Genomic DNA, 21,102 nt, shown 5'->3' with positions numbered 1-21,102 from the left:
AGAAAAAACAGCCAGCACACTACAGTAGAACACAATGAAGGAGGAAAGATTGGAATGCTGGTCTTCAGAATCCAGACTCCATCTGCATCCTCTGTCTCTCTGCAGAGATGGTACCCAGGCCACAGATACCTAGAACACCTCCCCGTTTGCCCTTCTCTGCTCACATCCCTCTTATCGTATACTATGATTCCAGAATCTGCTGTGCGCATATGCTGAAGGGTGTGAGCTCTGGTTCAAATGGCAATGTTGACAGACAGATCTAGAAGTCCACATGGTTATCCATACCTGGAACCTGGGTCAAACTCTGAAGGTTTGTTTAGATAGGAGACCCCAGTACCAAAGAGGGTCTCTTCCAAAGGTGTAACTCAGGGAATAAAATCCTTTGTTCTTAATTAGATTGCTGTAAAAACATATCTATTTTAACTTTGGAGTGATTCATTAGCCTCTACCAAGACAGGATCATGAATAGGTTTAAAAGCCAAAAATAACTAACATTTATTGAATATTTATTATGCTTCAGGCATTGTGCTAAGTTCTTTACATAAATTCATTCGCAGTTCCCAATAACCCTATGAGGTGCTATTATGCTCATTTCTCAGATAAGGGAACTAAAGCTAAGAGAGGTTAATTAACTTGCCTGGAGATGGAAGGCGCATAGGGGGACCTGGATTCGAACCTTGGTAGCCTGCCTTTGTTCTGCCTGTCGGATTATCTGGCTCTTCTTACAGAGTTCAGGCCCCTGAGCAAATGGACAATGACCAAGGGACTGGCTGAGGGCTGGAAAGGAGAGAGCGTATGGATGATGCCTGCTGTATCTAATCTACTCTTCAAAGACATGGGCTGGTTGGTAGGGAGTCCATAGCATCTGGAAACAGGCCAAAGGCACTGGGTCCCCATTTGGAGAATTAGGACCTGACTCCAAAGAGATGGAGGAAGGAGGGCAGAGAGGAGGAGGGAGGACCGAGAGAAAAGGGGGAGGAGGAAGGAAAGGAGACCAGTGTTTTCTGGGAGACAGAAACAAACCTTCACACATTATTCTCTTGGACCAATCACCACCTCTTCCATCTTGCCCTGGGGCTGATCTAAGGGATAAACAGGTAATAAACAGGTAAGAAGTCCCCAGAGGAATCCCAGGAGAAAGATAATTCCATCTGCTTCTGACCCATTGCCATCTCAGACTCTCTCTGGGGAACTTCTTTGAAGGATTCCTGGTTTTCTCTGGACAGCCCACTGAGGAAGCAGGAGATCCTGGCTGCTGACTCTGTGTGATTCTGAGCGGATCATGGCATATGAAGACAGCAGCCCCTTACTTTCTCTGCTATCCAGTGGGATCAGCGGTCCACCCCACAGCTTGCCTCCCAGTGAGGCCATGCCTTTGAAAGGCACCTGAACTTGGTTAAAGCCTGTGTACACAAGTGTAAGCTACCAATATCTCCGACTTTTCTCTTCCTCCCCTAAAGCCTTATCTGCCAGGATCTTATACCCCAACTCCCAAGATAGCAGAATCCAGAAGAGTGTCGTGGAGCCAATGTCACCTTGTCATATGCCCAGCCTCTGCAGCTCTACTCACAAGATAGCAGCCCTCCCAATGCAAGAGGTGGCTATTCTCTGCCACAACGCTCAGTGGCTGCTTGGAAGACTCCCAGTCCCTATCCCAATGTTACCTTCGAGAGTCAAGCCAAATCCCCGGCTGTAATCACCTCCAAACTGAACTTGAGGCCACGAGGGTTCGAGACAAGGAGGTACCCAGCCCTGTCTGCTCTGGAAGGCAGACAGAGCACACCGCACACCATCTCACAGTCCATTTTTCAAAGTTTGACGTCAATTTGCGGCCTTAGATTGGTTTTTGTTTCTCTGTACTTTGTTTTCTTTTTGGTGATGAATGGTTATTGTCAGGCTGGCTTAGGAGAAGCCATAGGCAGCCGGTGGGGGCTGGGGCGGAGAGAGCACAGTGGGGGATTTCATGGTGGAGTTTTTGTTTACATTTCTCTTCTAGGGATGAAAGGGAGTAGAAGGTGCCTGAGGTCACTCATGGGTCACACGAGATAGATACCAGGGTCACTTTGTGGCTGTGTTCCCCTTCATCCCAGCCAGGAGAAAGCAAGACCTCTGCCCCTTTCTTCTCCCCGTAAGTACATGGTCTGGTCTGAGGGGGGGGGGCAGTATGTCACGGCTGAGGTGGCTGACGCTGTCAACTGCAGATAAATACAACCAAAACAGACCCAGAAAATTATTTCCTCTTAATGGAAAAATTATCAGGCCCTGAGCAGCCTGATCTAAGGGCTTTTAGAAGCCTAGAGAAATACACTCAAGCCTGCACTCAGGCTCCTGTCCCCAGCTCCCTCCCGGGACAGCTCTGCCAAAGCCACGTTCTCCCAGACTGTACAAAACCCACACAGCACGTGGGCCTGGCAGGAGGAAAACAGCCTCAGAAAGACCACAGTTTAGGGTCACAGAGGTGATTTGCTTAGGGTCTTCAGGGCTGTGAGCTTGAAAAGATCGTAGAAATCACTCTGCCCATCTTGCTCACGTCCCAGATAATTAAAGTGCATCCCAGAGAGAAGTGATTTTCCAAAGGTCCTCGGCCACTCAGCACCAGGACAAGAGACTGGAGCTTTTTCCTCCAAGTTCTCCAAGTTCTGTTTCTATTACCCACAATCTCCTGGTGCGCTGTGCAGATATAATGCGTCTTACTCAAACACCGGGCCCATAGGCCCAGGGGCATTGAATTCTAGGCAGGAATTGTCTTATTAAAGGCTTTTTTTTTTTTCAGTACTAGGATTCAAACCCAGAGCCTGCTTGCTTCCTAGCAAGCCTTCCACCCCTGAGCTACAAGCCTGCAATTCTCCTTCCTTTTCCACAGTGGTGTGACTCACTGGACCCAGAGCAAACAGTTCTACCTCATTGACTCTGGGCTCATCACTTGCTTTGATTACCACAACATTAGCGTTGCGCCAGGGAGCGGAAGTTTCGGTGTGCTTGCATGACTTAGCTGAGTGGTTAGCATTTCTGCAGCCAGCCATGATCTACAAGCAGTCACATCTGGAGCAGATCTGAGCACACCCCCTCAGCCCAAAGCTGCTACCCCAATCAGCACACACCACTGGGAGTGACAAGCACAGATGCCTTTGTTACAAGCCTATGGTCTTTGCAGCCGCATCCCAGCAGAATCCAGCAGCCATTGTAGTCCTAGCCTCCATTTTGAGGTAGAGCCCAGACTAGATTTCCTCTTCTGGTCCCTGAGGCCCCTCAGAGTTAGAGGAGAATGCTGACATGCATCAGCGTAGCAAGTGGGCCTATGGTTGTGACAAGACCTTCACAGGCTGAAGGAACCCAGTGTGGTCTAGATTTATCTTCTTTTTCTCCCAAGAGACTCCTTATGGCCAAAGCTTGTTGTGTTAATTATGAGAGGGGTAGCTAGTGTCTCAGTCCCCATATCTCAGTCACTTGATGTCTTCTTACACTTTCTGTTGCTATAGTAAAACACCCAAGACTGAGTGTGTGTATGTGCATTTATATACATATATATATGTATATACATACATACATACACACACACACACACACACACACACACACATATATATATATATATATACATATGCATGTATGCACACACACAGAAGTTTGTTTTGGTTCATGCTTTCGGGGTTTAGGGCATCTCCAGAGCATCCCATCAGCATCTGTCTGGCTTTTGGTGGGAGCCTAATGGATGGAGGAAGAGCGGCTAGGGATGTGTGAAAGAAAAGAAGCCCCAAGGCCTAAAACAGCTAACTTATTCCGACAAAGTAGATAGTACTCTATCCGTGATTCATCTCCCATGACCCAAACACCCCCCCCCCAACATGCACACACTAGACTCTGGCTCCCAGCACCACCACACTGAGGAATTAAGGTTCCAGCCTGTGGCTCTCAAGAGACACGCTCAAACCTTCCATGCAGCATACTGTTTACTCATGCCACAATCTCATACATAGAAGTTACCCAGAGGCTCAGAGTCCATCTGTCTAATATCTTTGTTATCTTCCTTGGACCTACTTCCAACTGTGTGGAGCAAAAGGAGACAGTATAGAAATCTCTGAGAAGATCTGAGCACGCTGCAATTCCACCCATATTTCTTTGGCCAAAATTCAGGTAAGTGGCCCCACCCATCTGGAAGGGAGGAAATGGATGAGTCCATACACCAGGAAGAACACCACCACCGTGAGGGACCAGTCTTTGCCGTGACCACACTACTCTTTAACACACTCTCCTGTGCCCAAGGCTGCAGATCACCCAACAGAAGCTTCCTTCCGTTGATCTCTCCTGGGATCCTGAATTTGTGGAGGCTTCTCCTTCAATGAGAATGCTGTCTCTCCTCTGCTCTCTTCGATTTCCATTGACTCAAATCCAAATTCTTCCCCTCTTCATAGATTGGTCAAATTGATTTGTACAGCCTGCCGGACTCTGGTCCTCTGTGTCCCCAGGAGACTTCTCGTTGGCTCCATCCTAGCTCATCCCCTTCTCTCGGCACAGATTCAACTGTCTTCTGGGACATCATAGTTTGGCCATACCAAGAGGAAAAGCTCACACTTAATGAGAACATAGGAAGCTGTTTTGAATTATTGAACAGAGGAGTGCTATTTCAATGGAAGTGGGGTTTGAAGAGGAGCCAGTTAGCTAACTAAATTAGAATGGACCAGGAGGGATGCAGAACGGAGAGGGGAGAATGTGAGACATCTACTGTGATAATCCAAGAAAGAATGTCAAGAGCCTGAACTAGAACTGAAGATGAGCCATAAAAGGAGGAGGAGGCGCTCAAGAGAGGATGGTAAAACCGAGACTCACGCAGGAGGCACCTGTTGCTTGAGATGGAGGTAGAGTGGAGGCGGGGACAGACACAGCCCATTTCCAGCTCTGGGGCAGCAGCGCACTTCCAGAGCGTCTGATTGCCTCAGCCCACCTGCCAGCCCCCCTGTGCTCAGCACCACCAAGTAGCAAGACTGCCTGGCCCTTCCAATCTACTTGCAAGGAATGTGGAGTTACATTTAATTAAAAGTATCTACACAGAAACGAGATTAATTAAGTCTCTTTTACCCAGGAGCCCTCTCTTTGTGTTCACTTAAATGAGGTTTTAAATGTTGTCTCAATGTTATATCTGGGCAAGATTTCTCCAGACAACACTTGGAGTAGTTCCGAGGCTCCGCCGTAGCTGGGCTGCAAATTATTTCACGATGAGAACAATCCAAGGACAGTCTTCCCCTGCCTCAGTCAGCTGAGCTCCAGGCAGGTGGGGACCTTGGGCCACAGAAAGTAGAATTTTAAAATGAAATGGGGTGGGGGGTAAATTCTCTCAGGCAAGAGCTGCCTCCCAAGGCTTCCTCTCCATGTAGAACAGGTGGTCTGAGATGCTCTCCGAGTCCTGTGTATGGAGCACTCACGTGATCAAAGTTGATCTGAATACAAACATGGCTATCCAGAGGCAAGCAGCTGAGGCAGGCCAACCTGCAGCCAGTGTTCACAGAGCCCGACAAGGAAGCTGGGGAGGAGTCACGGAAGGGCAAAGAGCACCAGCAGGCTTTAGCACGCTGTTTCAGGCTGCCTGAATCTACTTTTAACTTTTTTATTAAGAAATAGTAATTGCATATCTTCCTGCAGTATGGTGTCATGTTTTTAGTAGGGTGTATTAATTGTAGAGAATAATGGGTTTCATTGTGACATTTTCATACATGTCCATAGCATGCTTTGTTTTTGTTTTGGTTTTTTGTTTTGTTTTGTTCTGTTGTTTGTTTTGTTTTGGGCTTTTGGTTTTTCAAGACAAGGTTTCTCTGTATAGCCCTGGCTGTCCTGGAATTCACTAAATAGATCAAGCTGGCCTCAAACCCAGAGATTCACCTGCCTCCCAAGTACTAGATTAAAGGTGTTCGAGGCATACTTTAATTTTATTCATACCCATTTCCCTACATCTCTCCCCTTACAACAATTCCCCAACAACAATTTCACTTCTACTGTAATGTCCTTTTTATCTTACTGGGTTCCACATAGAAGCAAAAGCATGTGCTCTATATCATTCTGATCCTGGCTTAACCTTTTTCTTAATATTGTGCCTCCCAGTTCCACCCATTCTCCTACCAGTGATATAATTCTGTTTTCTATAACTGAATTAAGAACTCCATTGTATAAAAATATATTTTCTTTTCTTTATTCACTTATCTATTGACTGGTATCTAGGTTATCATAGAAAAACTCTCCAGAAGAGATGCCTCAGGCAATAAAGTGATTGCTATTAAAACATTTAGATGGGAGTTCAGGTCCGCAGGACCCATGTAAAAGCTGGATGTGGCAGGTGCTGGTCTGTAATGGTAATGGTCAGGGGAATGAACACCGGAGTTCCTTGGGGCTTGCTGGCCAGCCAGCCTAGCTGATTGGTGAGCTCCAAGTTCAGTGAGAGACCCTGTCTCAAAAAATGGAATACAACTGAGGGAGACACTCAACACTAACTGCTAGCCTCCACAGGTCTGTACACACACATGTACTTGCATGTACCCATATAAATGTAAACAAATTCATATACCTTATGCACACACACACACACACACACACACACACACACACACACACTTAATTCTCCAACTGTGTGTAGTGGCACATGTTTGTAACCCTAGCACTCAGGAGACCACACCAAGAGAATTGTTGCATGTTCAAAGCCAGCCTGGACTATATGAGTTTCAGGTTAGCCTGGGCTATAGAGTAAGAGTATGGCTTGAGAAAACAACAACAATAAGAAAGCCAAAATAAATTTTTCGAATGAGTTCATAAAAGGGCTCCATGTTTAGAGGATTATAGGAAGACACTGGAGATATAAAATATACAGCAGGGATTATCATCAGGTAGTCATGGGGGGGCTCATTGTGAAGCCCAACATTGACTAGGAGGGGTGGGGAAAGGTGGCTCAGCCCCTCTCATGCCTTACCTTTCATTGGGTCTTAGCTAAGGACCAGCCTAGGGCCAAAGAAAGTGTGTCAGATTCCCAACCTTTATTTATCCCTGAACAAACCTTTTAACTTGATAATGACCAAGGTTCAAAGATAACCCTCCCTTTCCTCCCTATGATTGACTTTGTATCTCAATTTGCCTGAGCTCTGAGGTGCCCAGATTGTATCTGAACTTGTAGACAGAAAGAAGAAAATCCATCATAGGTGGGGATCCCCATTGTGGGTTGACTTCATCTAATTTCCAGAATGCCCGAGGAGAACAAAAGAGCTGTAAGTGGGCAAATTCCTTCTCTGCTTTGAGCTGAGACAACCACCTTCTACCCTCAGTCACCAGTGCCCCTGGTCTCGGGACTTTGGACATTACCTAAACTCTGTCATTAGCTTTGCTGTATCTCCAGCTTGCAGACAGCTTACTATTCGAGCATCTTGGCCCTCCATGAACCAATTTCCATAACTGGTCTCATAAATATATGTAAATAAATACATACTTAAATTTCTTATTGATTCTCTTTCTTGGAGGACCCTGACTGATATGCTAACTTTGAGTGTATTATTAAAACACAAGGAAGAGAGCTCAGGCAGGAAGAGTACTTGTTGCTTCTCCAGAGGACCAGAGCTCTCTTCTCAGAACCGTCATTTAGGCAACTCATAACAACCTGTAACTCCAGCTCCAGGGGATCTGATGCCCTTTTCTGGTCTCTGCAGGTACCAGCTGCACTGATACATACACACACAGAGACAATTAAAAATTAAAATCAATCTTGTAAGAAAACTCACAAAGGTGATCTTCCTCTTTTGGGATAAGTGGTGCCTTTGGTAGTATGAACTTAGAGGTTCTACTTTCTCTGCATTTCTTAGGCCTGAATCATTGTTCATTTGTGAAGCGTTTATTGAGCCTAGAGAAACCAGAGACATCATGCCTTATGCCTGTTACTGTAATGATCAATGGGACAAAGACTTTGACCTTGGCCTCAAGGAGTTTGCTGTCTCTGGAAAAGAATGTGGGTTCCCAGGACAGAGGCCAGACAGGGTCATCTTTAGGAAAGGATTCCATCTGGCATGCCATGGCATAGAGGAAAGAGACATAAACGTTGGCCTTGGGGAACAGGATCCTGGAGATCTTTTGAGAAAATGTCCATCAAGCCTCCAAAGTTGAGCAGCAATATAGAGCTGCATGAAGCCCAAGGATGACACCTATCCACTTAGCCAGAGGCCTGAAAGCACCCAGTCACTTGACAGGGGCACAGCTATGGAGCATGGAAAGCAGGCTACACAGCCAGATCTGTCACTGACTGGTAGACAGATGAACCAGCTCTGAACCCACAGCTTCCTAGACTTTAGAGAGATGGAAATAATTCAAGAGACGTTTCAAAGGGGTTTGTGAGGATTAAATGGGACAGTTTCCGAGTCTCACCCATGCCAGACTCTCCAGAAATAACTCACTCCTCCTCCATGCCTCGTCCTGTCTGGTGGAATGCATTGGTTTTGTGGGGTGTGTTAGTTCCTGGCAGTAGAATGAGACTTTATTTAAAAGGTATCCAGGACTGGGGATGTGGCCACACAATGAGAGACCATGTGACTCCTTAGCTTTTGGGTTAGTATCAAGCATCTAAGGGAGCAGGTGGAATTTTACAATTTATGGGATTTTAAGAGCTGATCTCAGGCAGAGTTCTATGCAGGGCAAAATCTGGTGTTCAGCGTTTTTTTTTTTTTTTTTGAAACTCTGGCAGTGAGCCAATATCTATATGTTAGGAACAAGGAAATAATTGCTGTCTGTGCCTCCCCACATTGTTCTATCCATTTTAACTGTACACAAATGGAATCCCAGCTCTAGTTCAAACACAAACTCCTCAGATGAGCAGCCATGGTGACAATCATCCATCAGCTTGGTGATGCCATTTTCTTTATTCCTGATTTCAAAGCCTAGTCTCATTTAACATCAGTTCCTAGGATAGCGTCTTGTGTTACCACACTTCCTTCCTTCCTTTCTTCCTTCCTTCCGTCTTTCTTTCTTTCTTTCTTTCTTTCTTTCTTTCTTTCTTTCTTTCTTTCTTTCTTTCTTTCTTTCTTTTCCTTTCTTCCTTCCTGCCTTCTTTTTTTTGTATGTGGGCAGAGGATCCCACACTCCCAGAAGGAGAGCCCAAGACTGTGGTACTGGATAGCTACCACTCAAGATCCCACAGATGACAGGTGTCTATCCCCCTGTCCTCAATCTCCACTCTTCCATGGCTGTGTCCCCTGTGCAGCCATCTGGATGTCCCAGCAGCAAGTTATCTTACCTCTCCCAGAGCCTGTGCCCTTTGACTAAAGTCAGCACCCATGAGGAGCCCATCCTCCAGCCCATTTCCCACCTCCAACACACATTGGAAGCTGGCCCGTTGATGGAGTGAGCAGGGGCTGGCCATAGCCAAAGATTAATTGGTAAGGGCTTGGGAACTTTCTCTTCTGTGACAATGGGCTTTGCTGCTTGCGCTAATAAGATGCCAATTAGGATATTTGCATTTTGGGTTCAACTTAAAGGTAAGTCTGCTTTCTATGAGGTGGGCCAGAGGGTTGAGACCCTCCTAAATGAACTGTATACCAATATGGAGCAGCAGGGAGAGCAAGTGGGAGACAGAGCCCTCCCCAGGCACTAGGGAGGCTTCAGACTCTGAGGGTAACTCAAATGAAGCTGAGCTCTGCACCCAATTCCTTCAGTTAGTTCTAACTCTTTCGAGTGACTTAAGACAGTATTCGTTACATATGCCAAATGTTGCTTCAAGGGGGAAAAGACAGAAAGAAAACTCTATTAGACACAAGAAATCAATTTGGTTTTAATTTATTTTCACTCATCTTTTTATTCTCATCCTTGTTTGGTCCTTGAGATCACATCTGTTGTCACTTTCCCACTTTCTCCTGGGGTCCTGGCCATTCTGCCTCTTGGTCAGGAGTCCTGCTGAACAGGGCATCTTGCTTTCTCAGGACAGGAGGTTAATGCCATAGTATTATAGGATACCTTCACACCTACTGTATGCCTAGATAAAGGACCTCCTTGTCCATTGGAGGTAGACTCTCCCAGAGCCATTTTCTAGGGACAAGTGTAAAGGAGCCAGAGCACATTACAGGCTATGCTGGAAAGATCCACAGCCTCACAAATGACTGTGCATAGCACACAGATAGGCAAGCCATCACATACCCACCTGTTCCCTCTGCTCGGGTTCCACTGTGCACTACACCCCCAGACAGCCTGTGATCATCTGAGGGCATGGGCCCGACTCATGTTCTCCCTGGGTCCACATCTCTAAGCACCACAGTGAGGACCAGTGAGGAGCAGCTGGTTGGCTGGTCACCGTTGACAGAGAGCAGGGTAGCAGGTAGAGGTTTCTTCCCACACATTCTGACCTCTTAGCTCCTGTTTTTACCGCAGCACTGGTTCCTTGTGACCAATGACGGAGATGATTCTCTCATGGGGCTGGAAAATGGTCACGGCTCAGGCCAAAACCAAGGAGTCAGCAGGGACACGCTCTATCCAGAGGCTTCAGGAGAGAATCTGTGCCTGTTCTCTTCCAGATTCTCTTGATGCTGGCAGTCTTTGGCATGTGGCCACATCACTCCCATCTTCAATGTCAACAATCTCTTTCTCCTCCATTTTCAACTTCTGTATGTACATGCATTCTTGTGTATAAGCATGTGTGAGCACATATAGGATCACGTGTGCGCATGTGTATGCTCACACTGATGTGAACTTGTGTACATGAACAGATTTGTGCAAACATTTGTGCTCACATGTGTTGTGTGTGTGTGTGCATCCACATGTGTGAGCCATGTGTACATGTATGCATGTATGTGTTGTGAGCATATATGTGAGCGTGTGTGCACATACATGTGGAAGAGCATGCATGTGGCAGGTGCATGAGCATGTATGTATGTGATTCTGGCTCCCTGTTCTAAGACCATCTACGGCATTCTGGGCCCACATGGAAAATCAGGGGTAATCCTCCTCAGGATGCAAAGACTCCCTTTTCAAGTGTCACACCCCGGGCTCCAAACGTCAGGACCGGAATCTGTTAGAGACCACTGTTTATTTCACTCCCAGCACCGTCTCTCCTGGCCTCTTCTGCTCCTGAGTAGCCCCCTCCAGACTTCCGTTTCCTCACCCGATGGATCGCCTGCTTCCTTATGGTAGTGGAGACTTTCAGACAGAGAGAGAAAAAGTATTTCCCGAGTTGTAACTCTACACACAGATGCAGGACTATTATTGCCCTGGGAGTGGGGAGTTTAGCACTTGAGAAAACTATCAGATTTTAAAACATGTGAGGGATAGGAAACCAGTGTTATTCAAAAACCTCATTTACACCCCACAGCAAAGCCTCACGCCCTCTCCGCCTTCACGGTCCCCTGTGGCTACAGGGGTGTGACAGAAGCCTGTCTTGGGGGTAGCTTTGTGGCCCAAAAACAAATCATTCTTCACAGCTTGCTCCCAAGTCCAATAAGCCAGAAGGAATTGGGAGAGAGATTTAACGATATGTATTTCAAGAAAAAGATGAAGACGTGTCTGCTTTTAAGAGATGCTGTAAAAATACATCAGCCCACAGTAAACTTGCAGCCAGATGAAGAGAGGGCAGACTCTAACAAAGCCAGGGACGGGATGTCTTCTTTGGAGGGAAATTGCAGGTCTCTTAGAGTCTGCCCCCTACCAAAACCCAGTGCAGCCATCTTCATGCCGGGTCTCACATACCCCCAAACCCCAACCCCTGAGGGCTCCAGACTCTTCAGGAAACCAGTTGGCTCAAAGACATCCTGCCCACAGCCTGCCTTTGGAGTTTTTCTGAGGATGGGGCCTAACATAGCTTTGCAGATCTATTTCATTAGGGCTCAGTAAAGAAAGTTCCAAAGACCAAATCCAAACCACAGGGTCTCACTATGTAGCCAGAGCTAGCAAGCAACTCACGAAGTAGACCAATCTGGCATTGCTCTTCTTGCCTCTGCCTCCTGAGTGCTAAATTACAGGTGTAAGACAGCCCTTCTCCTTGTTCTTATAAATAAAGTGGGTTTTTGTTTTGTTTTGTTTTTCGAGACAGGGTTTCTCTGTGTAGCTTTGCGCCTTTTTTGGATCTCGCTCTGTAGACCAGGCTGGCCTCGAACTCACGGAGATCTGCCTGCCTCTGCCTCCCGAGTGCTGGGATTAAAGGCGTGTGCCACCACCGCCCGGCCAAAAATAAAGTTTTATTAGAATACAGTCTTGCTCTTCAATCTCTTGCTGCTTTGAGCCAACAACAGAGTTCAGTCATTGAGATCCACACTGATTGGCCTTCAAAGTTGAAAATGTCCTTTACAGAAAAAGTTTATCAATAGCCAAATGAGAGCATTCCATTGTAGATGGTCTCTGGTTATATGCCCAACAACTAAGAAGAGGAAGCGTTCAGTGGAGGAGGTGCTCAGGAGGAGGTAGATGCTCAGGAGGAGGTGCTCAGGAGGAGGTGCTCAGTGTGTACTAAGCATGCCCAAAGCACTGGGGTCCAACCCCAGTACCAAAATAGAAAAAAAAACAAAAACAAAAGCAACATTGATGACAGAAAAGAACTAATTTTTTTAATAGCCTTCCTGTGTCCCATCCCATGGTGCCCAGAGCAGAGTCTTGAAGAAACTGAGCCTCAGGAAGGCACGTGGGCAACTTTCTGAAGGTCTCAACAGCTGGGCACAACAGAAGGAAACCCAGGCCCGTGTCTGCCTGACTCCACCACCCCACTCTGACCTCAGAGCTCTACAGCATCACTCACTTACTGGTCCCAGTGGGTGATTCTCAAACCCTCTTCTGTCTCCAGCAGCTTCGCAGTTTCCAGATAGTGGAGGTCTTACTTCTACCCAGCTTCTTTTCTTCCCTCTTTCCCTCCTTCTCTCCTTCCTTTTTCCTTTTGTTGTTGTCTCTGTTTGGAAGGGAGCATGAGTGTACCACACGGTACACACAAAGGTCAAGGACAGTTTGTCTCTCTCATTTGTCACTATGCTGGTTATGCCAGGCCAGCCAGCCTGCCTCCAGATTCTCCTGTGTCTGTTTCCTAGTTCACAGTAGGAGCACTGGAGTTAGAGCCCACATTGCTGTGCTCACCTTTACATGGGGTGTGGGGATTCAAACTCGGATCCTCACACTTTCAAGGCAAGCGCTTTGCTCCCTAAACAATGTCAACACCCATAGTGTACCACATCCACTCAGTCCAGGAGCCCAAAGAGGCTAGGCTTTCCCAAAGCTCCTGTCTCGTCCTTACCCATCCTTTACTCCACATCCCTCTCCCCACCATTGCCCTAGTCTTTCTGACTGTGCTCTGTGATTCTGCACGCCTGCATCCCGCAGTCCTCTACCTGCCCCGCCCTGTGCGTTTCCCACTCTGTCCTGTGGGCAGTCCCTGGGTGCAGAGGCCCCGTGAAACTGATGGGGGCGCGAGGCATTTGCATTCCACTTCCCGGGGCTGTTCAGATCTCACCTGCAATTCTTCTGACAAATCCTTATCAGCGATGCCCATGGCGGAGTCTGTGGCGACTTTGTTCGGTCTTATTAGCTCTGAACAGATTAGCTCTTCACAGCGCTTGGCTGGTTCATACCGATTCCTGATAAACGTTGTGACTGATTTTTCCCGACTGGGACCAGGCTGGGGACTGGGGCTTGGGTGGAATGGAGGACTGGGAAGAGAGAGAGAGAGCTACCGGCCAGAGGCAGATGAAGAAAATGCAGGCAGGATTACATCTGGACTATGAAATATTCATCACATGCCTGCTGGAGTGGGGTCAGCACGGGAGTCCAGCAACAACTTCTTCACCAGGCGGTGCTTTGAAATGCACAGGCCCAGGCGGGAGGGGCCACCACAGCGGCCTGCATCTGCTCCTGAGGCTTCTGAGAGAAGGGGCAGAGGAAGTTAAAAGGAAGGAATAAGAAACCCGCTCACCTGCGCTTCGCTGTCCTCCATCCTTTCTTGCCAGCTCTTCACGATCAGCTTTTGATGGTGGAATACTAATAGTACAGGTAGACGCCACTGTTCCCCCGGTGGCTCCTCATCTCCCTCTCTGCTCCAAGGACTCCTGTGTGAGCAAGCACTCCACCAGCTTCCCATTCGGACGATTTTAGAAAGGCACAGCCACCAACCAGTTCCCTACACTCCCCCAGCTAGATTGGATTCTGCCCAATGGCTTCCATTCCACCCCCCAAACGCCCAGCACAGGACTGGTAGAGATGTTCAAAAAAAGCTTTTGCTGAAATGAATATGCTCCATTCCTTTGGCAGGAGAGGAAGTGGGTACCATTGCCCATGCTGGAACAATGTAGGCATCAATAAATCATTTTTCCACTTTCTTCCTGAGACCAAATGTCCTTTCCCAGGTTTTCTTACCCTGAGACTCCAATCAGCTACTTCCTAATAAATAAGCTTGACAAGGGGATTAGAAACAATGGGCTGTCTTGCTTCTTAGCTACCTATGTACTCTCTTTGTGAGCAGGAGCAACCTTTACACTCTAAGAGACCGGCTGGTGCACTTCAGCATAGACAGATGCTCTGGGCATATTTTGGAGCTGAAGATGACTTCTATAGACACAGTGTGCATTTTATTTATTTATTTATTTGTCTATTCTTTTTGTTTGTTTGTTTGTTTTGGTTTTGCCAGACAAGGTTTCTCTGTGTAACATCCCTGGCTGTCCTGGAACTCGCTTTGTAAACCAGGCTGGGCCTCGAACTCCCAGAGATCCGCTTGTCTCTGAGTCCTGGGATCAAAGGTGTGCACCGCCACGCCCAGCTCCAGTGTGCGTTTTAAACCTCGCCTAATTCTACAAAGGAGCTGGGCGTGGTGGCACACGTCCTTAATCCCAGCACTCGGGAGGCTGAGGCAGGCAGATCTCTGTGAGTTCAAGCTCAGCTTGGTCTAGATATGGAGTTCCAGGACATCCAGGGCTACATAGTAAGATCCAGTCTCACAACAAATGAACAAAAAACTACAAAACTATTTCATAACTTTTTATAGTTCGTTGGTCAAGGCTATCTAAAACTTCATCTGCTTACCCCCAGTGAAGTGAAGCATAAATTTAATTAATCTTATCAATAAAAACCAGGCGTCAGATATCAGGGTAATAACACGAAAGATCAGAGAAACAGAAGAGCAGCCATCAGTGACCTCCTACCTCTCCGGATCCTCTGACCAAAAGGGCTGAGATCCTGTCTCCACCCCACCTTATCACTTTCTGTCTCCATCTCCTGAGTGCTGGGATTAAAAGCGTGAGCCACCACCGCCCAGCTTCTATGGGTTAACTAGTGGCTAGCTCTGCTCTTGATCTTCAGGCAAGCTTTATTGGTCAGAACACAAACAAAATATCGCACCCCCACCCCCCACCCGGTCCTTCATGCTGTAATGTAAATATGGTGATATGGTGACTAGATTTGTTAGCCATGGGGAGTGAACGGCACCCTCCTTTGACACAGCCCTATATTAATTTGAGTCTGATTCTCATGTAGCCAAGGCTAGCCTCAAACACACTACAGAGCTGAGGACAACCTGGATTTTCTGAATTTCCTGCCGCCACCCACCAAGCGCTAGGAATACAGGCAGCTGCCAGCTGCCAACTCTAGGCCTGGTCATACAAAGCTTTCAGCACGCAGGTCAGCTGCCTCACGCATGCCAACCACATCCTCTCTCAGTCCAGAGCCCAGAAGATGACCCCTGCTGTGCCTCTAGAAGGCCTGAAGACTCTTGGCAGCCACACAGGCCGCGGGAACAGCCCACTCATTAGCCTTTCGCCAGATTTATCTTCTCCCCGGTAGCCTGCAGTACTTTGATTTGTCCTGCTGTCACCAGGACTAACGCTGATGGCAGCACCCCCCCCCCCAAGGTGTCAGGCTCTCCAGCCTCCTGCCAGAGGCCTCAGGGAAAATGGATGAGCAACTGACCCACAAAATAAATACCAGGCTTCCAGGTTCTGATAAAGATTAAATATTGGAGGAGTCATTTCAGATGAATATATAAAAGCAAATGGAAGAAGCCTTTCAGGCAGCGACAGAGTGAAATGCAGGCAAACAAAGAGAGATGTCTCCGGGAGGTTCAATGGCAGGGACGTTGGAGGCTTACAGTGCAACCTCCCCAGAAATACTACAGCATCAGGGAGGATTCCAAAAGCCGTCAACCCTGCCTCCTGTGCTGTGCCCACCCAGACGGTGAGCGAGAATGCTTAGCTTCATCTGCACTGCCAAAACGATGCTGAAGTCAGCTCTGCTGAGTTGGCCCAACCTACCGCGGGAGGAGAGAAGCGCGGTGACTCAACACCATCTGCCTTCCATGTGGAGCAGCCAAGAGCCCGGATCATTGGTAGAAGGGACTCTGAGACCCCAGCTGAAAGACTGTTCCCAGTAGGCATCTCAGAGGAAGGCCCAGGGCCAGAGACAGGAGTGGCCAAGGTCAGCAAAGGAGGTCAGTGTTTCTTCAGCCTGGGGCAGAAGTTAGACCATTTTCAGATGCTTGTCCACTTGATTTCGCGTAGAATAATTCCAAATAGCCAGAGTCTTGCCTCTAGCATCAATCAAGAGATGATTGAGCTACAAGGGAACAGCAAGCAAGGCTGGATGCTGGCTACTGCAAGTCTCATGTGGTCCAGCCCCTTGCTGGGCCATTAACATCTAGGGTCTCATTCACTTTGCAAGATGGGTATTGTCACCCACTACGGAAGGGAGGCTGAGGTGAAGGAGAGGAATGAGAACCAAGTCAGGGCTTACAAAGACTCTGTTTCATTTATTACCCTCAGCTCTGCCCAGGTGGTGGAGCCTATGTTTAGGTTAGACACAGAATCTCTGAATTGAGTACATACGCTATGGGTTGAATATATGCGTTTATTTTTTATTTTAATTTTTTTAGATTTCTTTACTTTATTTTATGCACATGAGTGTTTTGTTTGCATGTATGTCTGTGTACTACGTACAAGCCTGGTGCCCACAGAGGTCAGAAGAGAGCATTGGATCTCCTGCAACTGAAGTTACAGATGGTTGTGAGCCGTCATATGGGTGGAGGAATTGAACCTGAGGTCCTCTGCAAGAGCAACAAGTATTCTTGGTTGCTGAGCCGTCTCTCCAGCTCTGAGTGTATGTTCAGTATGTTTAAAGAATCGGTCTTGTTTGTGTCTGACTCTTAATTCCATGCTCCTTCCCCCAGGAATGACTTGTAGAGAGTCTTAAGGAAGAAGGAAGATCCATGATGTGCCACTGAGCTTCAGGTGGGCTTTATGACTTGGTTGAGGTCACAGAGACTGAACCTTGACTGGGCTTGGGAACAAGAGTATAGCTAGTCCACTAGGGCCTGAGTTGATGCAAGGTAGCAGGACCAGAAGTCTAAGGATTTGAGGAGAACAACTGTCACCATAGTTGGCAACCTTCCTGTGTTCCAGCGGCATCTAGGCTGTAGGCCATCCCGGGGTCATAATTCTGCAGAGGGAGAGGAGGGTGGGGGGGGGGGTGGGGGGGGGTAGGAGCAGGGGTGGCACGGCTCACATGGAACACGACTTGCAGCAATTGCTACAGCAGTAGCCCAGACACAGACGAGTCCCCAGTCCCGTCTCCTTCACGGCTGCTACACTTCTCCAGAGGCAGTGTATGAAGGGAAGGGGTACCCTGCAGCAGGGGAAAGGGGGACTCTTCAAGGCCATTCCTGCCTGGGGGTTTCAGAGTGAGCCTGGGACAGGCTAGTAGGACATTTAGACTGAAAGGCACTGAATTCAGCTCCTGCTCGGTAGTACCTTCTTGGCCAATGAGTGCACAGAAATGAACTGGACTATTCTGTCCCCAATCTCATGTTTCCTTCTCATGTCCTGCAAGGAAGACTGGTACGGACCCACAGTGAATGACATGGGCTGTAACAGAATAACCTCATTGTTTCTGAACCAAATCTCCCCCTCAAAGCACCCTCGTGGTGTGTGTGTGTGTGTGTGTGTGTGTGTGTGTGTGTGTGTGTGTGTGCAGTTACACATGCACATGGAGGCACTTGCACATGGTGGCCCGAGGACCATCTCTGGTGTTATAGTTCCTTAGATACTGCCCTCACCCTTTTCACTTTATTTTATTTTATTTTTTTGAGAAAGGGTTTCTCACCGCTCACCTGAGCTCACAAAGTAGGCTAGGCTTCCAGGACAGGAAACCCCAGGACTCCACCTTCCTTTGCCTCCCTGGTACTTGGTTTGCAAGCTTATGCCACCCATCTGGCTTTTTTTTAAATGAGGGCTCTGGGTATTGAACTCAGGTCCTGACGCTTGCAAAACAAGCCCTTTATAAACCGAGCTAGTCCCCCAGGCCCTTCACCTTAGTTTTTAATCTCATTTCTCCAGAGTTGTTGCTGTTTCTCCACATCCAGTCCTAAAAAAAAAAACCCCAAAAACAAAAAACCAGAGCCTAGTGAGGCTAGTGGGCTTGCTCATTGCTACCTCACAGCCAGGAGCAGAGCTGAGGCACCTGAGGACAGAGTTCTCTCCACTCTGTGTCCCTATCTACCACCCCATACATGCTTCTTCTGCCTGTTTTTCCAGAGGGAAAGCCAAGGGCCTGCTGTCACCCCCTGAGGGTATTGCAGGGTGCCAAGGGGCTAGGTCGCTGGACAGCAATCACCACAGAGAGGCTCTAGTGAGTCAAGAAGAATGGAGTGTCCACACCAATTCCCATCTCCGGGCCTCCCTTCCACTTCATATTATCGTGCAGCTGTTTCCTTGGGCACCAGGGCAATTTAGCAAGTGTGTTTTGCATCAGTCCAGCAGTTTCTGATATTAACTCTCCCTGGACTTTCTCAAGGCTGCCTCGCTGTCTCTATTCCCGACCTCTTCTGACTATCAGAGGCAGCGGTGGCCACCTGGGGGGTAGCCCTGCTAGCCTGAGGAATTGACCTCCTCCAGGGAGGGCAGCTGTGTGTGTGTGTGGTGGGCTGGGGCCTCTCACGACACACTTCATGGCTTTTTACAACACACATCACCAGGTCTACCTTACTATGGCAGAAAGTAAATGGTACAGACAGTACAGGACCTACCATACTGGGGTGCAGCCCACTTATTTACACATCCAGATACTCTGCTCTCCACTCTGCTTTCCCGCTCCCCTGAGAAGGAAAACAGTCTCCTTCTGACTCCATTTACCTCCTTGCTTTGGCCCAAAACAGTTAATGTGATCTAAGGCCAGAACACTGATCACTCAGAACACCCCCCGCTGCCCCTCCCCCCCACATTGGTCACATGAAATCCCTTAGCATGTTTGGTTTGGAAGTCAGTGTGGTCCTTGAGGAGGAGGAGAGGGTACAGACAGAAGTGGGGAGTGGGAAGGCTCTAAAGGACCTCAGGGCAGTGGGTCCATTCCTGTTTTGATATTTGGTCAACTTGTCAGCCCCACTGATCTCCATGGTATCAGCCCCACTCGTGAATGCTAATACTCTGGCCTTCAGTTTCAATCACCCATCTCCCTTCTCTCTGTCTCTCTTTCTCCCTAGCCTTTTCTCTGTCTTTCCACTTAGTGTTAAAATGAAAGAAAGGGGGCAGGTTCATTCTCTCTAATAATTTAAGATCCCTTGCACGCGAGAACGTGCCGATGAACAAAAGGGAAGGGTTGGAACACGCTGGCAGTGATCTCCTGCCTATTAAAAATGAGGCAGGCTGAAGTGGGCCTGGCTAGCAGACAGGCCTGCAGCTCCAGGGAAGTGGTACTTAAGGGAATCTGCAATTAAGAGAAGCTTGGAGCTCTGCCACACATCGCTTCCCTTGCCTTCTCTTATTTAGAAAAGCATCACAAAGCAGGGACCTAAATGGAAGATGACAATAACGTAAGGTGACAGATGCCCGTTTGGCAGGGAACACCAGGAAACCAAGTCACTTACCTGTGGTACTCATGCCACCACCCCATGTGTGGCACTCCATCTCAGTCTGGAAGGCAGAGCCTTGGTGGCTGTCCAGGGATGGCTGTCCAAATTCCTGGGGAGCCTGCTCAGCGTCCCGGTTCCTCCAGCCCACCCTGGGTAAACATGGGCCTCAGCAGGCGGGAGCCAGGCCCAGCAGGTATGCCCACTCCAGGAACCCTGCCTGCTCCAGCTGTCTGCAGGGCTGGGGAGACCACCACTGCTCACGCCAGTCTTTCCAGGAGCTTGGCAGCCCTGTCTGCCAAGAGCCACACACATCTTTGAAGAAGGCTCATTTCTGACCTCAGCAGCAATCTACAGCAGGCCCTGGTAGAGACGGTTCATAGCTAAGGCTGGGATGCTAAGAACGCTGAGCTGCTTCTGAAAGCCCCTGCCATGGAGATCCCAAGTCTGCTTGGAGAAACTGACAACACAATTCACAGTGAGCACACACGTGTGCACACACACACACACACACACACACTCACATGATGAAAAGGGGATACTATGACATCTTAATCTGGTCTCAACTCCTTTTCATCATGACATCTAGTTGAAACTGGCATTGCTGGGGAAAAGATGTGTGATTACAGGTGTATGTGATATGTCTGATTGTGTGTGTTATGTACAAAGTGTATGTATGTGTGGGGCATGTATGTGGTGTGTATGCATGCATGCGGTGCGAGCATCTGTGTATGTGGGGTTATAATGTAGTATGTGCATAGGGTGTGATGTACATATGTGGCATGTCTGTGGTATGTGACCATCTATGTTTGTGTATGGCATGTGTATGAGTGCAGTATGTAGTGTGTGCTTGTGTATATGTGGTATGCAACATCCGAGTTTATGTGTGAGTGTAGCATATATGTGGCATGTATATATGTGTGTGTGGTGTGTTACAATCTGTGTTTGTGTGTGTAGCATGCATATGGAATGTGTATGTATGTATGTATGTATGTGATGTGCGCATATGTGGTGTGTGACTATCTGTGTTTGTGTACATAACATGTATGTGATAGGAGCATTGTATATGTGTATGTAGTGTATATATGATATCTGTTTTATATATATAGTATGCATGTGGTATGTGTATGCATGTGTATAGTGTATCTCTGTGTCATATGCACATATATGTGGTGTGTGACCATCTGTATTTATGTGTGAATGTTTATGAAGTATATGAATTTGTGGTGTGTATATGTACTATGTGAACATCTGCAGCTATGTGTGTAGTATGCATGTAGTCTGTCTATGAGAGAGAA

The sequence above is a fragment of the Peromyscus eremicus genome, chromosome 7 (genome assembly GCF_949786415.1).
Source record: "Peromyscus eremicus chromosome 7, PerEre_H2_v1, whole genome shotgun sequence".
In the NCBI taxonomy this organism is placed as follows: Eukaryota; Metazoa; Chordata; class Mammalia; order Rodentia; family Cricetidae; genus Peromyscus; species Peromyscus eremicus.
Note: the sequence above shows the minus strand (reverse complement) of the source record.